This window comes from Kryptolebias marmoratus, linkage group LG11 (genome assembly GCF_001649575.2).
Source record: "Kryptolebias marmoratus isolate JLee-2015 linkage group LG11, ASM164957v2, whole genome shotgun sequence".
Classification (NCBI taxonomy): Eukaryota; Metazoa; Chordata; class Actinopteri; order Cyprinodontiformes; family Rivulidae; genus Kryptolebias; species Kryptolebias marmoratus.
Genome location: NC_051440.1, coordinates 552,432 through 559,064, shown reverse-complemented (window position 1 = coordinate 559,064; position 6,633 = coordinate 552,432). Strand labels below are relative to the sequence as shown.

The window sequence follows — 6,633 nt, the reverse complement described above, 5'->3', positions numbered from 1 at the left end:
CTAACTCTTCAACCGTTAGACGTAGGAAGGTCAAACCTCACACCATGGCACAGGACTGGTATTGATCCTGACTGAAGGCAATTTGGAACATTTGCTGTAAAAGCCACCTAGTGGACGGTGCAGGAAAGGCGCGAGAGCATAGACTGTGGTCGCCAGAGCTCCCGCGATTGCAAGAGCTCCCGCGGTCGCAAGGCCGGAGCAGCGCTGAGCTGCGAGGGCCGCCCAACGCTGCTTGCAGCTTTAATTTGTGCTTATTCTTTGCCAGAGTGAAGACTTTAATTTTCTATAAAAGTCTAACCTTACCATGTAACTTGTCATGTTGTCCCACCCTACATTTGCTGATCAACAAGAACTGGTGGTTACATTTTAGCAGCTCGATGACCAAAACAGACTTTTAAAATATGCAAGCAATAGTGTTTAACTCTTTTGCAGTAACTCAGCAATTGGCAACATAATGTGTTTAGAGACTAAAATTATAGTGGTGGGATGAAGAATGTTTGATTAGTGTCTACATTTTCAGTGAGAAACACAATGCTAATGGTGTTAGGTTTTCTACAGCAATTTCAGCGTTCAGTTAGCATCTTTTCTGATTGTTGGTCAGCAGCCTGTGATTGAAGTTTTTTTTTAAAGATGTCATTGTCCATTTCTATTAGACATGTAACATGTAAAAAAAAAAAAAAAAAAAAAAAAAGCCATAGCCATTTAAGTTTTGAGATAAAATTAATTTATCATTGTCATTTTATTTCATTGTAGCCTTCTTACTCGTGGTACCTAAACATTTACACCCCAATAAATAATAACACACAAATTTTCCTTTTTCTGTAATATTAGTTGATCCACGTGTAAGTATCTTTGGTATCCAGGGCAGAAAGTAATAGTGGGCAATACTGAAACAGGCTGCTACATTGTTATTTCTCAAACTCTGTTCACGTCGTACAAAGACTTTTAGAAATCTGTTTTTCCCACCAAAATATTGCCTGCATGTAGATGGGAGGTGCAGACACAGCAGGAAATCCTTTTAAAATTAGAAATCTACAGTCTATCTAAATGTTGTGAATGACTCTCAGCAACTACCATATCAAATAGACTTAAAATTGTTAATGCCAAAGTATTCAGAAAGATTCTTGCACAATGTGTACTCAGAGTATGTTTGTTTTGGATCAATATTAGCTACTACCATGACACGCAAAGAGATCTTAGTTTAAAACTCTTAATATCTTTAAAATCTACTGACTTAAAACCATTTTTATGTTTTCTAAGGTCAGTCAGCTGTAGTTGCCACCTTTAAATTGTGTTGACTTCAAGGTTTAATCGGTTGTAGATGTACATCCAAATATAAATATTGTATTATTTCTGCAAACAAAATAAAGTGTTGCTTACATAATAGACAAGTGGACACAAGCACACACAAACATGGACACAGGCAAAAATATTATTGATATAAGATTAATGTAGACGAAACGTTAGAGCTGGATTGGTTTTAAACAGAAGTGATGATGATTTTCTGAAGTCAGAAGTGGACCTATAACTGTTTGCTATACTATACAGTTATAGATATAGTTTTGTGATGATGATAACCCAAAACCTGAAAGTATTTCATTGAGCTACTAATATTCTTTGTAACTCAAAGTTATAGTGAAGAAAAAGTAGTCTGCTGAAATGTTACAGCTGCCACAGACCACAAATTGTCCTGTTGCACCATAATTACTCATGAATATAATTCTGTGAAGCTGAGTTGAATGCTGTTGTGTCATAGTTGCTTGGTAGAGGGTGTGTAGTTGTTGGAGCAAGTTGTTGCCAGAGTGAACCACCTTAAGAAACAAAGTTACAGATCATTATTCACTGCTAATGCAGATGATGGAACTGTTTTCTAAAATATGTACACACCTACTGGCCACATTTTAAATTGACACGACATGTTTAAACTCCCACAAGGTGTTAGCTCAGTCTCCCATAAATTTCAACAATTAGTTAAAGTTTTTTGTTTGACTTGGTCCTTCAGTCAGCTCTTTAAATGAGCACACTGAAATGTTTGAAATCTTCTGAATTCATCTGCACAAGGCTGAATAACAGGTACTGCTATGCTCATACAGTACAAAAACACAAAATGCTGTCTGTTAGCATTTAGTTTGTATTCATAGGAAACATTTTTACTGTTCGCTGTTGAACACAAAGAGGCCATAATAATTTTGCCCATCTCTTTTTGCATCTGTTTAACAAAATGTATCTTGAACTACTAGACAGATTTTGATGAAACACACAGTAAGTATTTATTGGATTTAGAAGTAACTAACTTTGGAGTCAATCCAATTATCGATGATCATCACAGCCAAGTGACCCTACCAAACATAGAAATAGCTTAGGCAGTTTTACAGATGAGTTAAAATTTGGTGTGAAAGTATCTGTGCTTGTCCCCAATACATACTCTTGGCACTACACATTGTACAATGTTTTAGCTTAAAACTTTGGTTTTAACTGTCAAAGGTCCGGCATATTTCATAAAAAATTAAAAGTCTGTTTGCGGTCACATGGTTGCGAGATGTTTGTTTTCACACACATCTTTCATAGTCCAAGAAACACTTGGCTCAAAACTCCCAGGAAGCTCCTCTATCTTCGTACACATTAAAAAGAGTTTCTTCCCGCCAGCTTCTCAACTCTCCTGTCCTTGTACAGATTTTTGCTTCCCTTACTCTGTTTATTAAACGGACTAAGACAGTACATGCCGTTTGGCATTTGAAAATTCGACTATGCACAATAATGAGCTAATGAAGGGAGCGTGTCCCAATGCTGCCCGTCCAAGGCGTTTATGTTTTGCTGGAACAGTTGTAAAGATGACTGTGTGTTTTAACAGCCTTAGCCAGCTGCTTTTCAGCAGAGTAGTAGAAGCAAAATGGCTCAGTGCAAACTCCTGTGAGAAACAGTTGGGCCAGGGCCTTGTGTTGTGAAGTGGTGGACGAAGCTGCTACACGAACAGAATGATGCAATTTTCGTCATGCAACCATGTGAATGACAGCCGACTTCGTGACTTCTCATGGAGAATGATGATAGTCCTAGCATCAACCCTATATGTTTGTAAGTAAAATGTGTCATGAACCACTAGACTGATTTGAAATGAAACTCTTAGAAAGTAATCATTAAATGTACATTTACAGCTGTGAATTTTTTGGAATCACCCAATTCAAGATGGCCACCACAGCTAATGGACATTAGCCTACACAAAAATGGCTCAACTCACTGCACTTTATGACAACTCACTGCACTATATCTATAGGATGACTCACTAGACTATTTATCATTATATGTAAACGTGTATATAGATAAATAAATTCATATTTAAACATTGTAGCTCCTGATGACAAAATCGCAGAAATCAGGAAGCATCTTGGGTTTTTAAACCCTTCTAAGAAAAATAGTTTCCGGAATCTGGGTGTTGTTTTTAACAGTTCTTTGTCTATGGACAGTCATTGCAAACTGCTAGCTCGCAATTGGTTTTTCCCTTTTAAGGAATATTTCGAAGCTGCAAGCTATTTTATCACAGAAGGAATTAGAAATGATTGTCCATGCTTTTATTTCTTCTCGTTTAGACTATTGTAATGGCCTTCTGGTGGGTCTGAGTAAATCCTCCATAGCATGCCTTCAGTCTGTGCAAAACGCGGCAGCCAGACTTTTAACTAAAACTCACAGAACAGCTCACATAACTCCTGTTCTGGCTTCTTTGCATTGGCTCCCGGTCTATTTTAGGACTCATTTTAAAATATTGGTTTTAACTTTTAAGGCACTCCATGGTGAGGAACCTAAATATATATCAGAACTTCTGAAGCCTCTCTGCCCATCTAGGCTTCTGAGGTCTTCAAATCAGATGCTGCTGTCAGTACCTAGAACTCATTTTAAAACCCATGGTGACAGAGCATTTAAGGTGGTGGCCCCGAGGCTCTGGAACGCTCTCCCTTTAGCATTGCGCTGCTCCGAATCTACTGACTCTTTCAAAAAAAGTCTCAAGACATATCTCTTCAGTCTGGCTTTCTGTTAATTTTGTTCACTGATTTTATTTTATATTGTCGTCTCCATTTCTGTTAAGCACTTTGTGATTTTATGTCTGTGAAAGGTGCTATATAAATAAAGTTTACTTACTTACTTACTCATATATAGTGTATATAACCCTAACCTCTAACCCTAAGATTTATGAAACACACATTATACTGTAATAACATTGTACTGTTAAATGTAAATAAAATAAAAACTGACTTGACGTGAGTTGGTCAGGTGCAGTAAGTTGGCTTGAAGTGCCCTGAGTTGTCCTGCTCCCTACTGCACATTATGTTTGCTTAAAACTTTGGCATTAACTATTAAAATCAGCATTGTCTGTTATCAAAATGTTTCTTGAACCACTGGATAGAATTTAGTGAAACTCAGTAATTATTATTAACTTATACAGTTCTGCAACATGGCCACAAAGACAGTTCACCTTAAATCTACCTTTTGAATACCAGCCACATGGCTGACTTCATTTGTGAAGTCCTGCATAGGACGGAAGCTTTCAGAAATGAAGCCAGCTTCGTGGAACCAAAGGAGGTTTAGAGCAGAACTCACATTAGCCAACACAAAGGTGGTTATAAGCCAGTCAAGTTTGCAGATAGTGAACTAACTTTGGTGGGGTAGTAGGCAACATATTCTTTGAGTACGAACACATTTTGCTAGATCTCATAATATTACATGTGATTGTGCATATTTTCATTTACAAGGTTTGAACCAAACTTGTAACTCCATCCCTTCTCAGCACAGGATGATCTTAGTTTAAAACTCTAAGATGAAAGGTGTTGGGTGATTATGTATTCCTTCAACAAATGCTAGGGCTTTATTTAACTACTTTTGTTATATAACATTATCACTTGAGACTTATTATTTTTAACAAGTCCATTAAAACAGTTTTTATAGTAGTGATTAAGGACATAGTTTGTTATCCCAGAATTACTGTTTACCGAGAACTATTATTTTCAGTCTAATTTCTGTTTGTCAGTTTAACAAGTTTTATTTATGCTGCTGAAAGCTCCCGTGCTGCTTTACTGACACTTAACTGATTTGTTGGATATTTTAATTATTACAAATCCTTTTGCTTCAGAGCATTTCCTGTGCTCAGTAACGTCTCTGAAGAAGTTCTCCCTTCTGAAGCTGCAGGAGAATCTGAAAGAGCCCACTTTTCCAAACAGGAGTTCTGTCTGCATTCCTCGGCACTGAGTATCTGTTGGGTCATAAACAGGTTCTTGACAGCAGGGGTGCCTGCTGGAATCACACAAGGCTTCCAGACTCATCGAATAGTTGACCATATATGGTCACAAACAGTGGCAATGGCATAAGGCGGACATAAGCGTTGTGTGTCACAAGAGTTGTGAAAAAATGGTTCTGAAGTTAAAGAAGAAAATTTAAGGGGATCAAGCTTTTGATCAAGTTTAACTTTCTTCTTAGGGGCAACCATTTCTTAATGGTTGTAAATTAACTTTGAAGTGAAGACTTTTTTTCACTCTGCTTAGATCACAACACATCTGCACGCACGAGGAGTTTTGTGGATTTGTGCAAACATTTTCATTCATTTATCACTTGTGCATGTCTTGGTTGTGTAATTCCTATCAGAGCCTGTTATCTGTGCCACAGTTTCCTGTTACATGTTTACACAAAGAGTCCTTTCTATTCTAAACAGACTACCTTTTTTTCTTCCACAAGCTATTGCTGTAAATTTAACTAAATTCCTATTGTTTGGGTTAGAAATTGGAATTTGTTAGTGACTACTTTTGTTTGAAGTTGGTAGAAGTTGAGCTCCTAGAAACTGGAAACAGGACATAAAGGGGTAGCTTTAGGAGGAAAAACCTTAACTAAAACTTTTCTAAGGTTATCAGGCATTCTGTAGCAAGTTTCATCATTCTGATAAGAAAATATTGCCTTTTTTTGACTGACTCAGATTGGTTGCATGGTCAAAATCTGATGCATTTACATGTTAATAACAGAATTCATTAAATGTTATCATTTTTCGCTTCCCAAAGATAGTATATAAAAGTTTCACGATATGTTCTTCTATAATTTGTCACTATTTGCTTATTTATTAAAGGTGTCAATGTAAAATTATTGAAGCACCCTTATTTTAGGATTTTTCAGCACAGTTTTTGTTTGCCATTCCTCCTCAGCTTTGCAAAAAATGGATCAAATCATGTGGCTCAATCAGGAATAGTGTTTTATGACTTTTGGTAACTACATGAAATGAGATAGATGTACAACTTTAGATTTTGCCAGAACAAGTGAGAGAACCCAGCTCTCTTTAGAGTTCCAGAGTTCAGACAGACTTCGCAGAAGAAACATCATCCAAAGTTTAAATGGGTCCCGAAAAATTTTGTTTGACATGACTGAACCACCATTTTGATATCTTTAATGGTTTTTACACAGTTGCAGTTTAAGTTTTATGATTTTTGAGGATTTTACCAAAAATGTTCAATGTAAACATTCAACTTAGAGTGTGATGTCATACACTGTTTAAGTTAAAAAAAAATTCAAACTTTCTGAATTTTTAAAAAAACTTATTACTTCCACTATCTTTACAATTTTATAAGGTTTATAAAACTAAATGTAGACCATAGACTCCCCCAC

At 36.6% G+C, this 6,633-nt stretch overlaps 1 protein-coding gene across 1 annotated transcript in view; it reads left to right on the top strand.

The window, feature by feature from the left end:
• Positions 1-6,633, top strand: part of tes (testis derived transcript (3 LIM domains)) — a 27,072-nt gene that overhangs the window by 7,718 nt on the left and 12,721 nt on the right. The window lies entirely within an intron of this gene.